Raw genomic sequence first — 26,095 nt, forward strand, 5'->3', positions numbered from 1 at the left:
CAGCAGGCACACTTTGGGTATAGGTGATCATTGAACGGATTAGACCATGAGATACCTCAATAGGAGCTCAATGTCCTGTGTGAAGAGTTCATGTGATTCTTTCATTCAGCTTCTCCTTTTGGGCCTCACATTATCCACAGACCCCATAGAGGGACTCCAAAGGTGATTTCCTTCCAGTATGTCTGTGGTACATGGCTTCTGTCCTGGACCAAACAACTTCCGATGACAGAGCCCTCCTAGCCTTCTCCAGACAGGAAGTGGTCTTCCCAATTTTGGGTTGAGCTGGCAGAATACTTGTCTTCTAGTGAGCAGAATAGCATTCTCCTTGAACCTTCTCCCCATTGGTTCCAGTTTATTCCCCAGATTGGTTCCAATTTATTCCCCAATGCTCTGCTCTCACATCCCTTTTCCGAGAGTCCTTTGGATATTTGAAGACAGCCACTATTTTCTACATGGAGTTTCATCTCCACCTACCTGAACATTGCCAGTGTTCCAAATTCCTCAGGACATGATTTCCGGTCTCTTCTATACCAGGCCTGCTCTCTTTTCAGTGTGTTCTATTTTGTCTAGTGCAGGGTCAAAATGGGGTGTGGGATGACCCGCCTAGCCCAACAAGAAGCAGGTCTTTTGCCCCATCCATCGTCCTGTTTGTTCTTCAGCACCTGATGCAACACCTTCATATGCTCGACCCCCTGATACGTTCTCCTGGAGCAGAATGTCTGGACTTGTGTTCTGTCCTTCTCAGCAGCCCTGTTACCAAAAATCCTCAGTTTTAGAGCCATCTGCGTGAAAGGGAGTTTTGTTTGTTTGCTTTTGCAGCTTTCCTTGAATTCTCCAAATCCTTACTACTGCTTTATACTTGACCTGAGTTTATACCAAAGTTTAAGCGTCTTCAGGGCTGGTTGCCCATTTCATATTTAGCCCAGAGTGCATTGTAGGTCTGAGAGATACTTCTTGAATCTGTGGTCGGTCACAATATCATGGACCAACTTGTCATCATCATTTTGGTGACACACAGCTCCTTTGGTCTAGGGTGTCTGTCTTTACATCTGTCATGTTTGTATTGCTTATGGATAAAGAGCTCATGAAAAAGCTATGGTTTTTATTTATTTTTATTATTTTATTATCATTTTTTATTAAAATTTAAAAAATTTTTAATGTTTTGTATTTATTTTTGAGAGACAGAGAGAGACAGCATGAGCAGGGAGGGTCAGAGAGAGAGGGAGGCACAGAATCTGAAGCAGGCTCCAGGCTCTGAGCTAGCTGTCAGCACAGAGCCTGACATGGGGCTTGAACCCACAAACCATGAGATCATGACCTGAGCCAAAGTCAGACACACAACCAAGCCACCCAGGCACCCCTATTAAAAATTTTAAAGTTTATTTATTTTTGAGAGAGAGAGACAGAGAGTGAGTGGGGGAGGAACAGAGAGGGAGGGACACACAGAATCCAAAGCAGGCTCTAGGCTCCAAGCTGTCAGCACAGACCCTGACGTGGGGCTCAAGCTCACAAACCGAGAGATTATGACCTGAGCCAAAGTCAGACACTTAACCGACCGAGCCACCCAGGCGCCCCCCATTTTTTTATTTTTAAAGTTTATTTAGTTTGAGAGGGAGGGAACATGTGTGCATGTGAGTGGGGAGGGGCAGAAGGGAAGAGAGAGAATCTTAGCAGGTTCCACTCTGTGTCAAGCCCGACATGGGGCTTGATCTCACAACCTCATGACATGAGTCCGAATTAAGAGTCAGCTGTTTAACCAACTGAGCCCCCCAGGTGCCCTCATGAAGCTGTTGTTTTTTAATACATGGAGTTTTCTGACTTTATCAGAAGCTCAGTCTCCCCATGGGACTCCATACAGAGCTGCTGCCAACATCAGGGAGGTAGTAGAATTTAACAGAGATCAGTGGGAACAACTGGCTTGAGATTTGGTTTGGTGAAACTGATAGGAGACGCTTTATGTTGACCCGCTGGCCAGAGTTCCCTTGCCAGGACACAGCTAGAAGAGTCGCTGAGACACGGAGCTCTAAGCTTAACTAGATTTAGGTTTGATCCTTACCTCTGCCACTCATTTTACAGTCATTTAACCACTCTGACCTCAGTTTCTTCATCTATGAAATGGAGATAACCTAACTTCACAACCAAGATCTCAGAACTGGTATGACAATGCAATGAGATAATGTATCACAGCACACATGGTGAACTCTGGCCAGAGCACTGTGGTCATTCCGCAAAGTTTCTTTATTCGGTCCCCACTACCACTTCTGGGAATAAAGAGCATCCCCAAAGACCATTGGTTGTTATCCTGCATTCACCATAACGACGAATTCTCTCCTGCGGGCTCAGCCTGGGACTCTCTATCTGTGTCATACCCAGCACACTGTCCTCACCGTGAGGGGAAGAGGAGGTCAATCAATAGTCCCTTAATGGCTCTGCTCATTGGCCTGCACTAAGGAAGGTCAGTGTCTTCTCTCCAGAGACAGAAAATAGTCTAGACACATGGGGCAGGCAGAAGTCAGGAAACGTGGGTCTTTAACTCCACTGAGGGTTTTTTCTAGTGCATGGGCCACCGTTCTCAGTTGCATGAGCCTCTGATTTTATTTGCAGAAAGAGTAATGTATTTGATTTCCTACCTGCGTGCGAGGGTAAGGGAGAATGAATGAGACTCTATCTCCCTGGAGAAAGATACTGTTCGGACCCACAGTCTGTTTCCATCCAGGTGGGGAGCAGTAAATTGCCAGGGCTCCAAAGGGCCGTGTGCCCACACTGGCGAGAGTCCGGGAAACCGGACCTTCACTCCTTACTCAGACGGCAGATACCACGCCTGTCCCTGCAGAGCAGCCCGATGTGAATGCACGACTTTATGATACACTCGTGCCGGCGAGGGCGCTGGACACGAAGGGGAGGCGAAGGGTTGCCAATCACCACTTCCCATACCGAGCAAACCCCGTGCAAGCCCGTGACTCAGGCCACACTCACCTGGACCTCCAGGCACGGAGGGCTCTGGCTCCCCAGAACATTCCCCCGGATAATTATGGAGGGTTTCAACCCCGCAAGTCACGCAGAGGCCTATCTCCGCGCTGTGGGCTGGACTCGAATCCACACCCCAGGGGGGGGCGAGCTCTCGGCTCCCTGGCCCTCCTCCCACGGAGGCGCGGTCCCAGCCGGGTCGTGCCTTGCCATGCCCCGCATCTCCCACAAGGGGGAGCCCCCGGAGGGCAGTGGAATTGGGGAAGCTGAAGTTTTCTCCTCCTGTCCTCTGATTTTCGCGCTTGACCCAACTGTGAGATTTCTTTGTTGCCATGTTGGGGTCTGAGATAACACTTTCTGGAGGCTGCAGCCTGAGAGCCACAGCTGATCCCATCCTTTCTTGTCTGTTGTTAATTACCTAGCGTTATAAACTAAGGAGGAAAAGTAACAAAGAGCTTGAAGACTTTCATGGCTCCCAGGCCCTGGATGGAGGCCGGCGGTCTCAGCCAGACGGAACCAAGGAGGTGCTGGTGGCTGCGGAGTGCAGGTAGGTGTCCTGGAGAGGACGGCAGAGGGGCTCCTGGGGGGCGAGGGGCACGGAGCCCCCTGATGGTGGCAGGGCAAATGGGGTGTCAGGGGAGAATGCAGCGCAGAAAGATGGAGGCAGAGCAGAGAGAGGAGCCCCCAAAGGGGTGCAAAAGAACAAAAATGCTCATCGGATGTGATGCAAAAGGCTGCCCGGGAGCCAGAGCCGGAGAAAGGAGGGTTTGTGCACTGACTCAGAGGCTTAAACTAGTTTGAAGTTCGTTCCAACTCTGCCGCCCAGAAACTTCGCAGGACCTCAGAGGCCGGGAGTCTGAGAGCCAGCGCTCAGCTACACAAGAAGAATCCAAGTGAGTAGGTGTGCCTGAAAGTCCATCTAATCATTCCGGTTGTGTGTCAGATAGCCACACCCACTCCTGACTTGGGACTCCCTAAACTGGAAGGAATTCTGGTCTGCTGGCCTTTTCAGGTTCTCTCTACTCTGAACCCATGTCTCAGACTTCCCCCTTCTCCCTTCCAGTCTCCTGCAGTTGCTCTCGGTCATGGACCAGGAGTCAGAAGTGCGCACTCGGCAGCTTAGGGAGATTAGCTGAAGCAGGGAGACGTCGGAATCCCCTTTTTTCTTTGTCTATAACAGGGAGCTAATAATATATTACTAATGAGCCTTATAGGATTTTTCTGAGGATTGAGTAAGTAAGATAATGGGAATAAAGGCTCCTAATAGATTATAATTGCTAGCTAAATAAGAGATGACATTAATAATAATTAATCAGTTAATACACCCTTATGATGCTCAGTGGGGTATTTTCCTGCTGAGCTTTTGGAGGGACGTGTGTGTTTACTATTTGTGGGAGAATATAAGTACATAACCCCTAATTTCCGTTTTGCTTTTTAGTGTCACCTTTTTGGCAGATAAGTGGGAAACTATATTCTTTCCCTTTTAGCCACCTTCGAATGTTCTCTTTCCTGACCTTGGCTGCACGTTTCTCATTTTCAAACACGCAGATAGTGATTGATGGTGTCTGGTCGGCTCTCTGGAAGAGTGCTTTGTCTGTGTCCTCGACACACTGCTGCTCCTGTAAATGTCACAACGTGTCTCAGGCACATGATCAGACTGTACTTGGAAGAAGCAAATAAGAAGGCCGTGTTTATATCCCATCACCATATTCCCTGCCTGGAGTGCTCTTTCCAGACAACTTGTTACTTAGTCGTTAAAATGTCTCTGATGGGAAATTGGGTTCCACACTCTGGCTCAGGCTGTTTCTGTTGACCTATGAAGACCATAGTTGGCTTTGACATATGTGGGCGCATTTACCCTTTCCTTGGGTCCCAGCAGCAGTGTGGTGTGTGGGGAAGGCAGTGTAGACAATGGGCATATCCCTTGGTTGCACTGAGTCTTCTCTTCCCATCGTTAAATGAAGTTGCTACTACATTTTCTTCCTGCATCCAGATGTAGATGTGAGGCACACACGAGGTTATACTGAGCTCACCAAAAGTTTGTAACTCCCTACAGAGTCATAGAAGATCTCATCATTGCTGTTCTGCTGCGTGTGTCTTACTTGTGATCGACTTGCATCTCACAACCTTACTTATTTTATTTTTTAAATGTTTATTTACTTTGGAGAGAGAGAGACAGAGTGTGAGCAGGAGAAAGGCTGGGGTGGGGAGGGTGACACAGAATCTTAAGCAGACACAGGCTCCGAGCTGTCAGCATAGACCCCAATACAGAGCTTGAACCCCTGAACCGCGAGATCTTGACCTGAGCCAAAGCTGGGCACTTAACCAGCTGAGCCATCCAGGCGCCCCACAGCCTTAATTATCTTAAAAACTGTCTTTCCCAAGTGTTCATGTATCCTATTTTCTTCCCCACCAATTGATTAATAAGTTAAATATTTATAGAGATGCTAAGTTGAAGGCATATACCTACTCACCTTCAAAGAGCTTGTATCCTCTCTGAATTGTGTGTCTAGAGGAAATACACAGACTGTATTTTTCTAAAACCACTAAACACATGCATACAATCCTCCTTTCAAGCAGGTATTTAGTCTCCTTTAATACAAAATACATGCAAATATATATTTGAGTGAAAAACATGGCGGTGACATTCACACAACACACTCACTTAGAGAGCAGACTTCATATGGAGGAGGAATGAACTGTATCAGCATTTCAGCTGGTTTAGAGTCCAGAAGTGACCACAATACATAATTCGCGTGGTTAAAAAAAAATCATGGATCAATTTCTGCCCCATTCCCAGTAACGAATATCAATATCTACCTCTTCCAGACAGACTCGCGGCAGCTTCAGATATTTTTAAATGAGGTTTTTTTAAATACATTTGCAAAGTCAATTATTTTGAATCTCATCTGAAGCAATTAAAAAAACATCCTGACATTTAAGGTGATATTTTTTCCCAAGTAAAATAATTATAAATAATACTAATTATGAACAAATCATTCAGTTACTCTCAGTCTGGTTCAACCTTTAGGTTAATAAACGAATCCATTAAAATTCATCTTGCTCAAAGGACCAATTTGTTAAAAAATGTAGTGACCTTTCACCACAAGTGTGATTGATATTTTCTTTAACAATAATCAGAGCTGTCTTTCCCAGAAGAGAGTGTGGTCAAGTGGAAGAGGTAGGAAACTGCAGATCTTTTCTGCCCCGCTCATTAATACTTCTAGATTAGGCACAGAATGAGATTGATGGTGATGAAGATGGTGATGATAATGTACAAAATGAAAACTCTGATTTCAAAAAGTACCTTAAAAGAGAGGTCTGAAAAAAATCTCAGGACGGGGCGCCTGGGTGGCTCAGTCGGTTAAGCGTCTGACTTCGGCTCAGGTCATGATCTCACGGTTCATGGGTTCGGTTCGAGGCCCACATCGGGTTCTGTGCTAACAGCTAGCTCAGAGCCTGGAGCCTGCTTCAGATTCTGTGTCTCCCAATCTCTCTGACCCTCCCCTGCTCACGCTGTCTCTCTCTGTCTCTCAAAAATAAATAAAAAATATAAAAAAAAATCTCAGGACAATTGCCCATAAAACTGATTCTATCATTTATCACGGCAAGAAAGGTTTTGGATATGCCCCTCTGTCTGCCTCTGGTGTTTCATTATCTCCAAAGATATAGGGCAAGGATTTGCAAATATGGACCCTGGGCCAAATCCAGTCTGCCACCTGTATCCGTGAATAAAGTTTTATCAGAACAAAGCACAGCTCCCATTTACATACTGTCAATGGCTGCTTGCCTCCTACAAAGGCTTTCTAGTAGCCCCAACAGAGACCTAAAATTTTGATGATTTGGCCCTTTGCAGAAAATGTTCGCCACTCCCAACTGTAGGGTAATGAAAGAAAAAAAGTTATCTTTGAATTTCCAGCATCAGCTAATATTTGAACTGTACTTTACAGTTTATAAAGTCTGACCATGTTATTTCATAACAGATATTATTCTCATTTAACTGATGAAGAAATTGCAGATTTGTCCATGGCCGCTTGGCCACTAACTGGTGTAGGTAGACCTTGGCCTCCTAAGAGGGAAGGGACACTGCCCCAAGGGCCGCTGGTAAGAGAAGCGGTGGCCAAGATGGCCCTCAGGCCGCGGTCATGGCTGCCTGTCTCTTTGATCCACCCCGATGTGGTCATTGCCAAATGATAGGAGAGGAAACAATAGTCTTGACATTCCGTTCCCTCTTTATCTGACCTTGGCCTGGGTGATTTTTCACTCATTCTGCTCCTAAGGCCCTATTCTCATAAGCAGAGGAATACTAATAACCAGAAAGGAGGAACAAAATGTTTTGCAGTCAAACAAACTAATCTTTATCGCCTCAACTCTCGCTTATCCGTACTGAAGGAATGTACTTGCCTGAAATTGGCCTGTGGCATGGATATTCTGAAACAGCCAGGAACAGAACCATCTTTGTTTGGGGAATATGCTATCTTTTTTAAAAAGTTTGCTTTTTCAAATGGCAAATCCCCTCTTAATTATGTTCTGCTTTTACTTGGTTTATTATCAAAATTATACTCCCCCCCCCACCACCACTAGCAGGAGCTCCTTTCTTCTCCCAACAAGGTAGGCCATGAGGTGCTGGATATTAGGAGGGAGGAAGCCTGGAATGAAGACCTTGCCTTTGATATAAAATGAGTTGTTTGCAGAGACCAAAGTTTTTCTTAATCTTCTGTTTTCTTGGAATGGAAGTACGGACTAAAACAAGAGAGAGGAAACTACGACACTCTTTCATCAAATCTTCCCTGAAGATTCCAAGCCGGAGATAAGGATTGAAACAATTGAACTTCCCATTTTTCCACTCAACAAACCTTTATTTATTTGGGTGCCCACTGGGGTAGGCACTGCTGGGAGTTGAGGAGTATTATGCTAAGATTCAGATAATCGAATAAATGATTTATTAGGGAAGTGCACGTGAACCTTTGCATCTGTAATACAAATTAGAAATAGGCAATGGAATGGAAGTACAAATAAAATCTGAGCCTGCCTAAAGGAGACGTCATTTTCCTTGTTAGACAATCGCTGAAGAAATTCTGGAAGAAGTAGCATCTGGTGAGACCTAGGGATGTGCAGGTTATAGACATTTGTAAATGGAAGCAGGTGGACATTCTAGGAGCAAAGAGAGACAGCAAAGCCTTGAAGCAAAGTATAGGACTTGTATGTGATCCTCTACAGCAGTAGAGGAAGATAAGGGCAGTGAAGAAGGTCAGAGTCAGATTCTAGAGGGCCTTGAATTGTAGGTTGAGAAGTTTGTTTTTGGGGCACCTGGGGGCACAGTTGCTTGAGCATCTGACTCTTGGTTTCAGCTCAGGTCATGATCTCACGGTCTGTGGGATCGAGCCCCACATCCAGGTTTCGTGCTGAGCATGGAGCCTGCTTAAGATTCTCTCTCTTCCTCTGGTCCTTTTCCCCACTCATACTCTCTCTCTCTCTCTAAAATAAAAAAAAGAAGTATGTTCTTTACTATGTGGATGATGCGAATCATTACATGTCTTTCTGCAGGAGAATTATAGGATCATAATAGGATTTGGCAAAAGATAGAACAGATGTTTGAAAAGATCTTGGAGACCAGGTCACCAGTTGCACATCAGGCAGGAGAGGCCATGCCTCAGGCTTGTGCTCCCCCCACATGACTGTTCCTCTGTAACCTGGCTCTCGGAGGTGGTAGCCCTGGCCGAGGGCTTTCCAAGGGCACTTATTTAATGGCGTGCCAGTGGCATTTACTCATAAAACCAAAAAGCCATCGAGGCCAGAAATAGGGGTTTTGGTTACTTCCCCAGACAGGATGCAGTAGGGGTGATTATACATGTGATTCATCGAGGTCGGGAAGCAAGTCCTCCACAAACAAACACCCCTCCTCTCCAAGCCCAGTGACTCACAGCTTCTTCAGTTTGGAAAGCTCTGGAGTCCAGGCAGCATTAGAGGTATGATGTTAAGTCATAATTTTTCAGTGTTCATTGTTATAAGAGAAACGTTCTTATTCATTCTCTTGATTGTTCAAGCAACAAGCATTTGTTGAACACTTATTGTTTTAGGCACAGAGAATGTGGAGTTACAAAACGTGGTTGGCGCCATAAAATATTCCCCCATTTAGATGGGCAAACAGATAGAACATAAAGAATAAGTAGAGTATCTCACACACGTTATAGTAAAGACATGCAAACAGTACCTGAGGGTCGAAGGAAATACCCCTAGTTTCTTTGAGAGACGAGAGGTGGCCTTGGCACTGGGTCCTAAGCAATGACTGTTTATCACATATTCACTCATTTGCTTAACAAATAATTATCGAGCACTTACTATAAGCTAGGCACTGTTCTAGATGTAAGATGTCACGGTTTTGTGGAGCTTACATTCTAGAAAGACAATCCAAATATGAAATCCAACTGGGAACCAAACAAGCAAATTTCTACCCACAGGAAATTTGCATTTTGTAGAGAACAGTTCAGAGAGCGGTAACTCGCACTTCATTCCAAGAAAGAAGAACGACTTCGGCCAAAAGAAGCATGAATCCAGCCCTTGGAGAAAGAAGCCTTAGGTTTGGGGGATACTGAATATGACAAGAGGGCTCATTTATAGACCTGAATTAGGATATGAAAGTTGCCTGGACATTACTTGCTTGGAGTTGACAGAAGAGAAATACACTCACATTGAGACTCACAGAATCAGGTCCCCAGACATTCTGATTTTTCAGTGTCTATCAGGCAAAGGGAGTCACTGACCCAGGAATCCAGGAGCTGTGGTTTGGGCTCACTGGCAGTGTTTCTGTACCTTCCGTCTGACTGTTCTGGGATGGCCTAGTGCCATGAAGATAAAAACTTAATTTGCTGGCCTCCTCCTTGCTTAAAGAATATTCAGGTCAAATTCTGTAGCAACCCGCTCTGGCTTGGAGGTCATCCTTGATGCTCATTTTATCAGGTTGTCTAAAATAACCAGGCCACGAGGTGGTTATTGTTATGGTGCTCGTTGGAATGGGATTTGACCTATATAAGGAAAAGAACTAGGACAGGAATAGCTCTTCAGCCTATCACAGACTTGGAGAAATCCAGTATAAGCAATTGCAGAATCACGGAGCTGGAAGGGACTCAAGGTGACTTAAGGTGATCCTGGCAGCTACCTCTGGGCACATATGTGCCTGTCTACAAATTTAATATAAACTCCAGAACTCCTCATTTAACAATATGTAAAAGTTTACCCATCCCAAATACAGTTTCCTTCAGGGTAGTGGTGCTGCCTAGCCTTGAGCAAAACATCTTTGAATCCTCTATCTTACGGGAGACCTCAGAACCTATAGCAATTGTTTTGCATATATTTAGGAGGGGGACATCATTGTCTTCGCAGGCTGCTTTGCATTTTCAAAAAATCAAATGCCATATCTAATTGGTCCTGCTGAATGATACCGTTTTTGATTAAAAATGAATTTAAATGCAGCTATGAAATGATGAGCTGACATTTTTTGCTCAGCTCTTAACTGGTTCAAAAAGACTTATCAGCAATTGCGAAAGTAGTTAAGTCCCTATTCTCGCAGATGGCTGATGTGAGGCCACGTGAGTTCTGGTCAGCTGGACTGTGCCTCACTCTCCTTAGTGAACTGCTTGATCTCAAGGAGCATGTGTGTGTCAAAGTACCAGCCCACTGCAGAGGCAGGTGCATATCAGAGGCTATGTGTTGAATGAATTATAAACCAGTAATGTCCTCACTTTATGTTCATATCATGAATTCTTTGTCCATTTTTATTTATTTATTTATTTTTTTTGTCACATGTGAATCCCAAGATCACCTTTCACCTTATGGCTCATTTGTCAGCAAATGACAAGGAAGTAGTCTGTGGCAAAAAGAACACTGTTCTGGAAAGAGAGTTCAGGTTCTAGGGTAGACTCGGTTTTGAGTAGGGTGGGCAGCTTTGGAAAGGGGCGTAAGCCTGTGTGTTTTTCTTAATAAAGAGATGGAACTAGGTGATGGAAGGGGTCCCCCTGAGGAATAAAATATCAAGAAGCTACTTTGTACCTATCTCTGAGCTTATCGTGGGAGATGTTTTCAAGGTCTTGGTGTTGATCAGGATTCTTGTGTGTGCAAGTGTTCTTGACTTAGTTGAGGTATAAAAACCACATTCCAGAGGGGCAAGGGTACACCAGACTCTTGAAATTACGAGAATCAGGGACTCAAGCATTTCCACGACATGCTTCCTCCAGCTTTGTCCTCAGCTTCTCTCTCTGGGTCAATTTTATTCTCTCCGATCTGCTTTCTCCAAGAGGATGAAGAAATCTGTAAGACCTCCAAGATGTTCCCTGGGCCAGGAAACCAAGACACCATGACTTGTGGCTGTTCTTGGTACCATGAGGATGGCTGGAGAGAGGGGTGGCTCACCCAGAGAAGGGGTTGCTCCATTGCCAACAAAACAGCTCTGCTAAAGCCTGCTGTTGTCCCCTCCTCTTGCTCCACACGCATTGGCTGGTGACTATCTACTCTTCCTGAAGGCCCTGATCAACCTCTCTGTTTCTGAGGGCTACTTGCCTGAACAGCACAATTCCTTCCTGTCTGTGCTTCCAGAACACCTGGAACCCATCTGTACCGAGAAATAGAGCTTTTTGTGTTGCTCAGCATGATCTGTTTACAGGCTTTCCACCCCAGGAGATTGGAAACTACTCAGAGGCACTAACTGCCTTAGTTGGTTTTGTGGTATGTTATCTACTGATTAGATTCATTATTTATTAATTATTGATAGCCTCCTGAATACTAGGTTCTGGGGACTCAGAGAGAACTAGCCCAAGATCCCTGTTCTCAAGATGGTCAAGGTCAAGTGGGAAACAAAGACACTGGCAGTGCAATGTGTGGGATGAGACCATCATGGACATCAGTGGTGGTGCTGCGGGAGCCCAAAGCACACAGGACAGTCTCTTCCCTAACAAGGACAGGAGATAAGAAGATCAGAGAAAGTTTCTAAATGGTAGAAAAGGGTCACCCCTGGTCTGTACTGTATTGAATAGGACGATTGAGGCTGGTTTGTGTAGGGTGTGCAGGTAGGAGGCATGTTCTTTGAATAGCATATGAGAAGCTCAGAGGATTTCTGAAAGCAGAACATAATCTAGGGCTGATGCCTGAATGGCATAGATAAGATAGGGATACGTGAGGGGTGCCTGAGTGGCTCAGTTGGGTAAGCATCTGACTCTTGATTTTGGCTCAGGTCATGATCTCACAGTCATGGAATCAAGCCCTCCACGCTCAGCACAGAGCCTGCTCAGGACTCTCTGTTTCCCTCTCTCTGCCCCTCCCCAGCTCACTCTCTTTCCTTCTCTCTGTCACTGTCTCTCTCAAAAAATAAACATTAGGAAAAAAGGCAAGGATGTGTGAAACAATTGGAAAGTAAGTTTCCAATGAAGTACAAATTTTCTAGTACCATACACTGGGAGTATACAAAGATTGTGGACTTACAAAGGAAACCCTTAAAACATGTGGGGATTGATTCACTTCATGGGAAGATAGTGCTAAATCTGAAATCAGAGTCTGAGTTTCAATCTCACTCTGACAGGTATTAGCTCAGTGATAATTTCTCAAACTCTGATTTCTCGATCATAAAACAAATGTGCTTGTAGTTATCCTGAGGATAACATAAGACACGTAAATGAAAGTGTAAACAGTAAAGCACTATACAAATTGAAGTTATTCTCTAAAGCTGACTCTCTTAAAACAGAGAGCTCTTAATCAACAAGAGTATTTGGAAGATATGAGAAGACATAAATACAGTTGTATGAGAAGATACTATATTCATGTTAAAAGGTGTATTAATTTTACTTACTGGCTAAAGATTTTGGTTAATGCTATTGCATAATGCAAAAGCTCATCATATATTAATGAGTTGACTATGGCTTTTTATATGTTGCTGACTCTGAGGATAGAGCAGGGAAACACTGCTTTGGGGTGGACAGTTGGACTCTGCTGGACACGTGATGTGTTAGGAATTAAGTCACTTGGATGTAGTGATTATCAGGAGTTCTGTCTACTAAGTGAACTTAATTTTTGTAGACGGAAGGATTGCCTAAGGATTTCCTTCTAGCTATAGAACCCTAAGAGGTAAAACTTCCCCTTCAGTTCCACCATTTCCTCCTCTTTAAATGGTCATAAATAGGGGTGCCTCAGTGGGCTCAGTCAATTAAGCGACCGACTCTTGATTTCAGCTCAGGCCATGACCTCACAGTTCGTGAGATTGAGCTCTGCCTTGAGCTCTGCACTGACAGCATGGAGCCTACTTGGGATCCCCTCTCTCTATTGTTGCCCTTCCCTGGTGCTCTCTCTTTCTCTCTCTCATGCACAAAATAAATAATAAGATAAAACAATTTAAAAATAATGGCCATAAATAATGATGGCATTTTAAAAGGGTTGCACTCGGGGCACCTGGGTGGCCCAGCAGGTTGAGTGTCTGCTCTTGATTTCAGTTGATGTCATGATCCCAGGGTCATGGCATCCTCCACACTGAATGTGGAGCCTGCTTAATATTCTTTTCTTCTCCCTCTGCCCCTCTCCCCCACTTGCATGAACTCTGTCTGAAAAAATTAAAAACAAATAAAAATAAGTAAAAATAAAGAGCTGCATGCAAAGGACCTAAAAAAGTGTGATCCCATTATATTCTGTGTGAATCCATCTTATCTCTGGTATGGTGTGGGGAAGGCAGGGAAACGTATCTAACGGACACAGAATGACCTGCTCAAGGCCTCTGAACTCTTTGAATGTATCTCAAAGATTGATGAAATACTAAAATTTAGTTGACACGGTATGTTCAGGAAAACTGGTATATCATCTTTACTCTGTGTGCTCCTTCAGTTTTCCAGAGCTTTTGGCTATTATGTGGAAAGAAACTCCTGCCTTGTCTCCCACATTTACCACCAATGCTAACTCTAAGCTGATCATTACAGGAGAGAATGATTCTAATGCTTTATTATGTTACTGGAGGGGGGCCCGAGAAGCATGGACTAAGGAATCAGACATCTGTTACTTATTCTCATTCAGGGATAAGCCCAGAGAACCTGGAAGTGGAGGCTCATCACTACCAGGTATGGGGTCAAAGACATGGCCAGTTTGTAGTCCTCTCTCTCCACCCATGGTTCAATGCCCCTGGACCTAACTCTTGTGATGGCTGCCTTTCTAAAACTTATTTGAGGGAGGAGAACATGGCTCCTTTCTTGGAACATCAGGTTTGTGAGATACTAACACAAGTTCCATAGAATAACAGAGTAGCCTGAGGTCAAACAAACAAGTTGAGAAATTCTGAATATGTCCCTGCTGGAGATACAAAATGCACATTAACATTTCTAAGGCTGCAAAATTTGAACTCCACTTTCCAAGAGTGGTTTGACTATCAGATTGTTTTATTGAATAATGCCCATTGGCATCTTGACTACCTCTTGTGCCTCCACAATACAGTTCCGGTAATGAATGTTGTTCTTAGAGAAGCTTCAGTAGTTACTTCTATTAAAGGCTGAAGTCTATGCTTTAGATTGAAGAAAAATTGAACACAACTTAGATATACCATGTAAATAGAGAATACATGTGTACCACCCCAAAGGTTCTTTTAAATATCCCATTCTTTTTTAAATTAGGGGTTTGCAAGAAGGAAGTTGAAATAAGCAATCAAACTTCTAGTCCATTCATTCATCCAAGAAACTCCATTTCAAAAATTAATTCAGAAAAAATTCAGTTTTTCTTTTTTTCCATTAGCTGGATAGATCTCATGGAAAATCCCTTGAAAATGTTGAAGTTGACACTTCTTCTCCCTCCCCTCTGTCCTTTTTCTTTTCTTTATAAAAAATGAGTCTGTGTGTGATTTTATATCTATTATAGTTTGTATTTGATAGGACCTGATGGAAACCTACACACCAAGAGACAGAGTAATAGCCAGTAGTTTTAGCCATAATCACAGAAAATTCCTTTCCTCTTCTCCAGCCTTTCCATTGCTCTATGACTGTGAGCCGTATCTTTAATAGACTGTTTCTAAAAAGTGCTAAGATTGTGTTTTCTTTCCCTCGGGTTTCCAAAGCATCCCACAAAAGAGTGAGAAAGATACTAGACAGTGGGATCAAGGCCATGCAACATATATTTTATTTTATTCCTCCTCTCAGAAGCGTTTTTTTTAATGTTTTATTTATTTTTGATACAGAGAGACAGAACATGAGAGGGGGAGGGGCAGAGAGAGAAGGAGACACAGAACCGAAAGCAAGCTCCAGGCTCCGAGCTAGCTGTCTGCACAGAGCCTGACGCGGGGCTCGAACCCACAAACGTGAGATCTGACCTGAGCCGAAGCCGGAGGCTTAACCGACTGAGCCACCCAGGCACCCCCTCTCAGAAGTGTTTTTACATCAACTTTCTTATCACTATTTTCCCCTGCATCTCTTCAGGATTTATTCCATTCACAGGATATCATTTTACCTATGATGACACAGTGGTTTGCAACTGACCTCATTCCATTCATGTGCCAACAAGAATTTAAAGTTTATTGGGCTTAGGGACAGTATATTTAAATCTTTTATTTTGTCTTCAAATCTCACATGCAGTGCTCTGTACCGAGTTAACATTTATTTATTCGAGTTAACTTAAGAATACCTTACATGGGGTGAATGTGCGTGAGACTATCTACTCATCTTTTGGGTTTAATATCATATGTCTAGAATGTGAATGTTGGAGTCCAGCTGACCTGAGTTCAAATCTCAGACCAAAGAAGCATGAATAATCTGCATGTTCTTGATCAGGTTATTTATCTTCTCTGAGATTCCATTTTCTTATACATAATAGAGATATTATTTAAAAATTTTTTTAAGTTTATTTATTTTAAGGGGGAGAGAGAGTGGGGAGGAGACAGAGAGAGAGGGAGATTGAATCCTAAGCAGGCTCTGCACTGGCAGTGTGGAGACCAACCTAGGGCTTGAATTCACAGGCCACGAGATCACGACCTGAACCAAAATCCAGAGTCTGACACTCAACTGACTGAGCCGCCCAGGCACCCGGATATTATACTTTTTCAAAGATCAGATAAGGATAATAGTCAACAGTGTAAGGTCTGGTGTCCTACAGCTCTGGCTTTGAATATGAGCTCTGTGTCTGACTTGCTCTGTCATCTTAAGCAAGTTAGTTAACGTCTTTGAGACTCATTTCCCTCATCTGTGAATAGACATAACAATATTTATCTCACGGAGTAGTTTGAATTAAATGGATTCAATGAAATAATGCATATAAAATCTAGAATGATAACTCGTACCTAGTAAGAATTTAATTAATGCCAGGGAGCCTGGGTGGCTCAATTGGTTAAGTGTCTGAGTTCGGCTCAGGTCATGGTCTCACAGTTTGTGGGTTTGAGCCCCGCATCAGGCTCTGTGCTGACAGCTCAGAGCCTGGAGCCTGTTTCAGATTCTGTATTGCCCTCTCTCTCTACCCCTCCCTCGCTAGTGCTCTGTCTCTCTCTGTCTCAAAAATAAACATTAAAAAAAATTTCTTAAATAAAAAAAGAATTTAATTAATGCCAACTATTACTTTACAACTTTACAACTATTACTTTACAAAAGTGCCAGGGGGTTGCATTGGCAGACACACTCTATAGACCTGTTACAGGCTCAAGGAACTTAACATGTAACTTTCATGTATGAATGACATTCCGACTCTTTTAGCTATCTTTTTTTTAAACTTTTTTATGTTTTTTTTAAATTTTTGAGAGACAGAGAGAGACAGTGTGAGCAAGGGAGGGTCAGAGAGAGGGAGAGACACAGAATCTGAAGCAGGCTCCAGGCTCTGAGCTGTCAGCACAGAGCTTGATGCGGGACTCAAACCCTTTAACCGTGAGATCATGACCTGAGCCGAAGCCAGACGCTTAACAGATTGAGTCACCCAGGTGCCCCCTCTTTTGGCTATCTTAAGTGGCACCAAATTCTTCTGGAGAATAAAAAAGGCTTTCTTGGAAAGATCATGAACATCTGGATTAAAAAAAGAGCTTACATTCTCAAAGTGTAGTGGGTTAGGGATATTTTTTATTGGACACAGCCATCTTGTGATTTGATTTCCTCAGGATATGAATCAGAGAAAAAAAAATGAATTTTTTGTTCCAAAAAAGAAGGGGAGGACAGGCAGAGGATTTTTCACTGGTAAGGCAATTTACACACTTGTCCTTTTCATAGTGAGTCATGGTCTATGATACATTTCATAGCAATGTCTATGAGTTTCCAAATCTGGAACAAGACATATCAGCCAAATAAGGGATAAAGAGGAAAACAGACTTTTAATCCACCTAGTTACCATTCACAGAATTCTAGAAGTGGAACTTCAAAAAAATGACTATGCTAGCACCCCATGTTTAGTTCTTTCTTTGAACCCATTGACAGAGAATTAGCTAATCGCTTTCAAAATGTCTGGGGCAGAGCAGCAGAGGGATTCAGTCACTGGCTCTACTGTTTTTTTTTAAAAAGTTCTTCCTTCCTAATCCTTTCCCCAAACCGTGTTTTCTCCTGCTATACCTTGGGGGGGTGAGCTAACTGTTCTTTTCTTGCTTCCATGTTGGCTGACCCAAGTTCATCTTAATGACATAGTAAACTTTTTAAAAAGTTATTAAAGCTTACCCCTTAGTCGTTGCAGTTTTCTAATCAAGCAAACTCATTTAAAAAGCTCCCTTAAGTCCAGTTTTTCCATACATCAAGTCATTCGAGGTTACTGTTCTGAGGGCATTCCCCAGATATTCTAATAATAGAATAAAAAACACCAACACCTTGTTACATTCACTTGGGCATCCCCAGGACATAATGCCACCCAAAATTCATTATAGATCCTTACGTAAAGTGTCACCTGAATGGATAAATATGGCCACATGTTTATATAGCTTCTTACACTTTATAAAAATCATTAGCTTTCTCAAAGAATCCTGTCTGAGGCCCTCTTATTTCTTCCACTTCCGACCCATCCCCAAATCTGGTTTTTTTTTTTTTTTTTCCATCCTTAAACCTTACCTGTAGTTGCAAACACAGTAAGTGGTTAAAGTGGAAGTCTGATTTTAGGTCTCCAAATCATGTAAGTGTACTGACTTAACCTGAACATTTATTTATCAAAGCACAGGTGCTAATGTTTTGCAAGTATCGATGTTCCCCCATATGCCCCCCTCCACTAAACTTAACCTTATACTCAGATAATGTAGAGAATAATAGAAAGAGTGCCTACCAGCTCTAATATGTCTTTGTCTGGAATATCTGAACATTATGTTATATTTTTAATTGTAAAGTAGGATTGGCTCAAAGATAGCTTTCAGTCTTCTCTGACTGTGAGCTCCAGTTTCCACAGGCTTTCTGCAAGCTTACCATTTTTTTCATGTGGTATTGCCATATTTTGTTCTGGGTATGAAATATTAACAAGACATGGCCAGGCATGTTTAAACTCTTCATCACAAAGATGTCTCATGCTGCCTAGATTGAGTATTGTGTAGTCAGTGCAAGGTCATGATGAAATCCTTGCTGCTTCTACAGATTTTTTTGTGCTGAAGTCAACATCTTTACCATTTATTTCATTTGCTTTTCTAGAACTTACCAATGCAGGTATTATACAATCAGGGAGACAGGGTCATTTGCATCAAGCTCTTCAAGGGCAGGGTCTGTGTCAGAAATTCTTATATCCCCATCTCCTAATCCGCGTCCTGGCACAGAGAGGTACTTCATAAATAGTTCTCATATTGAATTGACAGTTGTAAGAAAATCCAAGATATCTGAGACTCAGTCTAGGATTTGTCCATACAGTGTGGCCTTAGATAGGTCACTGAACTTGTTACATCCTCTGTAAAATGAGATTTCTGTCTACTTTTGAAAGACCAATGGGAATGTGAGAGTTCCAGGAAATTGGGCCTTACACAATATTTCTGTTGAACGTCATAGACCAGGTGGAGTTTTATCCTTTAAATAAATAAGTTACAAACCGATGGCCCTTGTGTGACTAATCAGAGCAAAGGGAATCTTGATGATTTATTTGTGGATCCACATTTTTAATGGGTATGTCATTTTTGGACACATTCCTACAACCCTCTATAGCTGGTCCCCCTTCCCCCCCATTCACATTCCATTTGGATTATCCTTAATGTTGAAATGGAATTGTCAGCTTGAAGATAGGTTGAGAAGCAGTTTGGTGTAACTTGGGTTCATAAATCCTAACAAGAAAAGCCAAGAATCTAGTGGCTCAGAGCATTGTGAAATCTGTTAAATCAGGCTTCTGGAATATGTGAGTGGCCTACTACTTTCTCATTAATCTGAGGCAGAAAGCCCAGAAGGAGTATTCCATAAAGGTTAGTGTGAGAGAAAAGTTGACTGACTCATTCTTGGGTGCTGGATGACCTGGGAATTTACTGCATTTATCAATGAAGGAGATCTGCACCCTAATGCTGTCTTCCTAGGAAAGCCATTGTAAACTTGTAAATGAACAATTCTGATGAGTTCTCTCATTTTGTTTCTTTGGTGGCTCTCAAGCTTGAGTAGGCATGATGATCACCTGGAGGACTTTTTAAACCACAAATGCCTGGATACTCCCCTCAAAGTTTCTGATGAAGTAGATCTGGGGTGGGGTGGGTTTCCAAAATTTGCAATTCTAACAAGTTCCCAGATGAGGCTAATACTGAAGGTTGGGGGACCACATGCTCTCACTGTGCTAATGTAAGATTACCAAGACTGGTAAATATAAATATTCCATGGACGACTGCTCTTTTCTGAGACTACTTTAATGAAATGGGACTTGGATAGTCATCAATGACACAAACCACAGGCAGACGTTGATGGGTCAGAGTATCTGTATAGAACTCCAATAAATACTAGAAAAAGCCAGAATTGTGTGTGGTTTTTTTAGTTCTGTTTTTAATCCATTTTGAGACAGAGAAAGAGAAAGCACCAGCAAGAGAGGGGCCAAAAGAGAGAGGGAGGGAGAGAGACAGAGAGAGAGAGAGAGAGAGAGAGAGAGAGAGAGAGAGAGAGAGAGAGAGAGTCCCAAGCAGGCTCCATGCTGTCAGCACAGAGCCTAATGCTGAGCTCGATCTCACAAACTGTGAGATCATGACCTGAGCCAAAATCAAGAGTCGGATGCTTAACTGATTGAGCCACCTAGGCATCCCTGTTTTTGTTTTTGCTTTTTTAAGTTAAAATTTCAGCTCGTTTATGACTGTGGTAGAACATACTATTGTGGTCTTTCCCAAACTTCTTGAGTCATCTGAAAATATATTACCTGAATCTTTACAAGCAAATGAGGGAAGATATGTCTCTATTTTCTCCCATATTGTTATTTTTGGTTCCATACTCTCTTTCTCAACAAATGGAGCTTGTATCCCAGTGTCCTCTCCTCTTGCTTTATGATCTAATTAGATTCTAGACAATAATCCTCTATTATGCTATTTTAAGTTGAGTACTTATTTCAGATTGGCACGATGTTATCAATTCAGGTTCTTTTCCTGGAAGCCTGTTTCATTCAATGTAATTCAATGCAAGTTAACACCCATTGACTGACTATATGCCAACACTATTTAAACGCCTAAGAGGGGCGCTTGGGTGGCTCAGTGGGTAAAGCAACCAACTTTGGCTCAGGTCACAATCTCACAGTCTGTGAGTTTGAGCCCCACATTGGGCTCTGTGCTGACAGCTCAGAGCCTGAAGCCTGCTACAGATTCTGTGTCTCCCTCTTTCATTGCCCCCTCCACCACCCCAGACTTGCTCTCTCTCTTTCAAAATTAAATAAACATTAAAAATATTAAAAAATTAAAAAAATAAATGCCTAGCAAAAGGCAAGACCTGCACAACTTCTTGCCCTTGTAGAGCCTATGTTGTAGTAGAGACAGACAGATGGTAAACACAATACATCAATCAATCAATCAGTCTTCCTGATAGTGGATGCTATGGAAAAGAGGAAATGAAAGCAGGGTAATGAGGTTTAAAACTTCACTAGCTATCAGGGGGAGAGTTGTATGTACACTTGCAATTTTAAACAAGGGTACCATTTGTGCCAAAACCTGGAGCAGATAAGACTAGAGGCATGTATATACTTGGGGAAGAGCGTCAGAAGCAGAAAGAACAAGGCCAAAAGGCCAGAGCATGCCTAACATGCGGAACAGCAAAAAGGCCAATGGGGCTGAAGCAAAACATGTGAAAGGAAAGTAGCAGTAGATCTGAGAGGTAACAGGCAAGTCAAGACCACACATCCAAGGCTTTGTAGGTCACTGCAAAAGATGTGCTTTAATCTGAGTGAAATGGGAGTCACTCACTGCAAGGCCTTGATTTCAAAGAAGGATCTGTCTAAATGTTGGATTTAGGATAGACTGAGTCAGGCAAGGCTAGATGCTAGGAGACTAGTTATGAGACAGTGCCAGGAACCCACGCAGAGATGATGTGGCTTTGGGCCATGGGTTGGTCAGTAAAAGTGGTGAGTAGTTCAATTCTGCATTTATATTTGAAAAAGTAAAGTGGTGTGGAATATTAGAGAAAAAGGAATCAAGGTTCCTGAGAAACAAATCAGGAGACTATAGATGCCGGCAAGGATGTGAAGAAACAGGCACCCTCCTACACTGTTGGTGGGATTGTAAACTGGTGCTGCTGCTCTGGAGAACAGGGTGGAGGTTCCTCAAAAAATTAACAATAGAATTCCCTTGTGACCCAGCAATAGCACTGCTAGAAATTTACCCAAGGGATACAGAAGTGCTGATACATGGGGGCACATGTACCCAATGTTCATAGTGGCACTTTCAACAATAGCCAAATCATGAAAAGAGCCTAAATATCCATCAAGTGATGAATGGACCAAGAAAATGTGGTTTATCTATACAATGGAATACTACATGGTATTGAGAAAGAATGAAATCTGGCCATTCATGGCAACATAGATGGAACTGGAGGGTATTATGCTAAGTGAAATAAGTCAGGCAGAGAAAGACAGATACCATAAGTTTTCACTCGTATGTGGATCTTAAGAAACTGAACAGAAGAGCATGGGAGAGGGAAGGGAGGAAAAAGTTACAGAGAGGGAGGGAAGCATACCACAAGAGACTCTTAAAGACTGAGAACAAACTGAGGGCTGATGGGGGGTAGGGGAGAGGGGAAAGTGGGTGATGGGCATTGAGGAAGGCACTTGTTGGGAGGAGCACTGGGTGTTGTATGGAAACCAATTTGACAATACATTATATATGTGTGTGTGTGTATATATATAAAAATGAAATTGCTATCAAACCTTGTAAAAGGTTACAAGAAGAGCAAGCCTGTCGGGAATATTGGGATTTGGGTTTTGGACATAGTTTGCCATGACTATGAGAAACCTGTTTGGAAGTGTCACAGTCATTGTGGATCATGTCTATGTGGGGCTTATGAGAATATAGTGAGTTTGTCTGGACTGCAGTTGGAGTTGTCAACATGTTGGTGTTAAAAGCTTGAGGCGCAAAAAGATTAACAGTGATTGAGTGGAGATAAATTAGTAAAGGCAAGGACTCTACCCTGGGAACCTCCAACATTAAGAGAGAAAAAAGGAGCCACAAGAGAGATGGAAAAGGAGTGGCCATCAAAGTAGGAGGGAAAATAGGGGGAGTAATGTCCTAAAAACCAAGAGAAGGGAGTGTATTAAGTAGAACAAAGTGAAAATAGTGTCAAATGCTGATGATTGGTCACTAAGGTGAAGACTGGAAAATTACCATTGAGTGTCACAACTAGAGATCATCAGTTACCTTAGCGAGAACACATCTGGTGCCGTGGTAATGGTTAAAGCCTGGTTTGAGTAGCTTAAGAGAGAATCGGAGAAGGAGGATTGGAAATAGTGAGGGAAGCCAACTCTTGATGTTCTGCAAAAGGAAGCAGAGAAAGGGAGTCGAAACAGGTGGGAAAAGTGAGGTCAAGCTAAGGGTTTGGTGGTAGTGGTGATGTATGCATTTGGAGTTGGGAGAAATAACAATATGGTTGTGCACTGACAGAAATGATCCAACAGAGGACAGTTTAATGTTTCAGGACAGATAGAAAGAATTCCTTAAACAATGTTGTTGGCTCATCAAATGGTGATAACATCTAGTATCCAAGCGAAAGATTTGGCTTCAGAGAAATCAGATCTTTTCATCCATGGGAACAGGCCTGTTTAGGGTACTAATGCTGGTGGGGGAGGAAGAGGAAGTGTTGAGACCCTGTGCAAAATCTCTTTTGATTGCTTCAGTTCTCTCCAAGGAGTAAGAACCAACATTATCTCATAAAATATCAAAAATTATTCAAAAGAAAGTAAGACTCAAATATGTGCCTCTACAAATATTTATTCAAAAAATAAAGCAAAGCCAAACACAATATAAAAAGTATGCAATAAATGTTTCATTTTTAGGAGTTTTCCTAAATGAACTGAATTGAGTGAGGTTTTAAAATAGAGATGTAATGGCTTTTCAACTGGGGCCCCTTCTTTTCCTGGTAAATGTCTCAGTATTAATCAGGCGTTCTTCATTGCTCTATTAACCTTCAAATTTATTCAAAATCAGGAGCATTTGTATAGAAAATTTTCATTTGCAAGTTCAGTGTGGATGAATGGCTATAATATTTTTTAGATGGTAAGTGTGGTGGAATAATTTCCTTGGGAATTCTTCCACAGTTTTTTCTTTTTAAGTAGTTGTTTTTATAAGTTTATTGATTTATTTTGAAAGGGAGAGAGAGAGAGAGAAAGAAACAGAGAGACAGGGAGACAGAGAGACAGAGAGCACATGAGCAGGGGAGGGGCAGAGAGAGAGAGGGAGACACAGAATCTGAAACAGGCTCCAGGCTCTGAGCTGTCAGCACAGAGTCTGATACGGGGCTCGAACCCATGGATCGTGAGATCATGACCTGAGCCAAAGTCAGACGCTTAACCTATTGAGCCATTCAGGCGCCCCCTTGTTCTTCATTTCAACAAAATGGCTGATCTTTACCATGTTGTCAGTGTTGTCATTTGGCACTTTGAAGATATTGGCTACAGTTCTTTTTTATTTTTAATTTTTTATGTTTCTTTATTAGTGAGACAGAGAGAAACAGAGCATGAGTGGGGGAGGGGCAGAGAGAGAGAGAGGGAGACACAGAATCCAAAGCAGGCTCCAGGCTCTGAGCTGTCAGCACAGAGCCTGATGCGGGGCTCGAACCCACAAACTGTGAGATCATGACCAGAGCCAAAGTCAGACGCCCAACTAACTGAGCCACCCAGGTGCCCTGACAGTACTTCAACAGATATTAATGGAGTTTTGACCATTCTTATTTAAGATAAGATCACAAACATAATCAGAGATAGGAAGCACATATATGATTGTAAACAAAAGAGACAGTAGGTCCTTTAAATTTTTTCCTCTCTAGGTTAAAAAAAATTCACTGTCTGGAGGATTGAAATTGTATCTTCGTGCTTTGCTTGACTGAAATGTACAAAACTCAGTTCAGAAGGCATTGCATAAATGTTTTGCAATGATAATAAAGCATGTTTAAAAAATACTTATTGGGGTGAACCAAGTATGTTTGAAGCAGAAGAAGAATGACCGTAGTATTGAACTCATAGGATTGTAGGGGAAGTAAAATGAGATTTTCCATGTAATGTGCTTATTATAGCACATGGCTCTTGGGAAGTCCAATAAATTATATCTTAGGTATAAGGCGATGTGGTTCCTTAAGAAAGGTACAATAAATTTGTCAAAATTAGGGGACTGTTCTTAGCTGTGCATTTTTTGGCAGGGGGAGAGGGTGGCAAAATGTCACGTTACTTTATTGGGGATCAGCATTTAACAGCAGAATCACATAAGGGCCAAGTCACAAGAAACAATCACTCAGCATTACGTTCAAGGCACGATAGTCACCATGTGATCTATACATTTTATTGAGTCTTTATGATAGACCTGAACAGTAGTAAGTCGTATGAACTTAATTGTGCAGATGAGGGAATAGAATTGGGGAGACCTGATGAGGTGCTATAATGGGCGGGCTCTCTGCAAATCCCTAAGTAAATTAAAACACTCACTCCATCTAATAAGCTGCCCACGAGTCTAATAAGCTGCAGTATCCTCATCAAGATCACGATGTGATCGGACTCCGAAGTCCCTAGTCTTCTTTCTACTATTTTTACTATTGAATTGCTCATCTAAATCCAACTCAAATTCAAGTGCATGTTGCTGGCATGGTCAGAATCAAGAAGTCCGCATACTTGGCTATCCATCACGGGATCCTCTTTATGCTTCTGCACCCCTATGTAGAAATGGCTTACACTTTGGTATTAACAGAGATTGGAGACAATAGGAAAAGCTCACCTTCTGTTTCATAAGAAAAAAAAGTCTTCCCATTCCTAAAAGCTATAATACCATTTCTTTAGAACCTGGCTGTGTTTCAAACTTGGCATTGCTTTGGTTGATAATTAATTAATTAATTAATTAAGAAAAGAACATTTCCTTCTCTCTTCCTTTGGGAATGTCAAAATGAAAAAACAAAAAAGCAACAACAAAAAACAAAATCCAACCTAATTTTTAAGATTTTTCTATTCAGGAGCCATTTGTGGCTCAGACAGTTAAGCATCTGACTGTTGATTTTGACTCAGGTCATGATCTCGAGGGTCTTGAGTTCGAGCCCCACATCGGGCTCTGCGCTGGCAGTGTGGAGTCTGCTTGGGATTCTTCTCTCTCCCTCTCTCTCTCTGCCCTTCCCCTGCTCTTTCTCTCTCTCTCTCTCAAGATAAAGGTTAAAAAAATAAAGACTTCAGCAGAGGAAAACCAAAGGTGGTAGCTTAGTTTTAACAACTTTTTGGAGAATTCTAAAGATGTAACAATGCCTTTGTTCATGGTAATCAGTTGTTTCAACATGAAGAAGCACCTTTTATGAATGAGAACAGCTTCCAAATATAATATTTAGTTCAGGAATATTATATAAATTCAATAAATTCATTATATGATGGATACATACAACATGATATTTTACACCTGAGTTTATTGCAGAATAAAACAGAAATCAATATTAGCATTTTGGAGAAAAAAAAAAGTTACTCTGGAAATGTCAGCTCTCCAGTTCTTAATCCTTGAAGAATGTGTTTTTCCAAGGATGTGACACTGTAAACTCTCGGCTCCATCTGTATAGATGGTCACCTA

The 26,095-nt window shown here is 42.3% G+C and overlaps 1 long non-coding RNA gene across 5 annotated transcripts in view; it reads left to right on the top strand.

Moving 5' to 3' along the window:
- LOC115306962 overlaps window positions 1-26,095 on the top strand; it is a 210,771-nt gene that overhangs the window by 160,860 nt on the left and 23,816 nt on the right. For all 5 annotated transcript variants that reach the window (XR_003915509.1, XR_003915510.1, XR_003915511.1 and 2 more), the window contains one exon: window positions 3,390-3,514. This is a non-coding gene — a long non-coding RNA (uncharacterized LOC115306962). The remainder of the gene's footprint in view (window positions 1-3,389; window positions 3,515-26,095) is intronic.

The sequence above is a fragment of the Suricata suricatta genome, chromosome 11 (genome assembly GCF_006229205.1).
Source record: "Suricata suricatta isolate VVHF042 chromosome 11, meerkat_22Aug2017_6uvM2_HiC, whole genome shotgun sequence".
In the NCBI taxonomy this organism is placed as follows: domain Eukaryota; kingdom Metazoa; phylum Chordata; class Mammalia; order Carnivora; family Herpestidae; genus Suricata; species Suricata suricatta.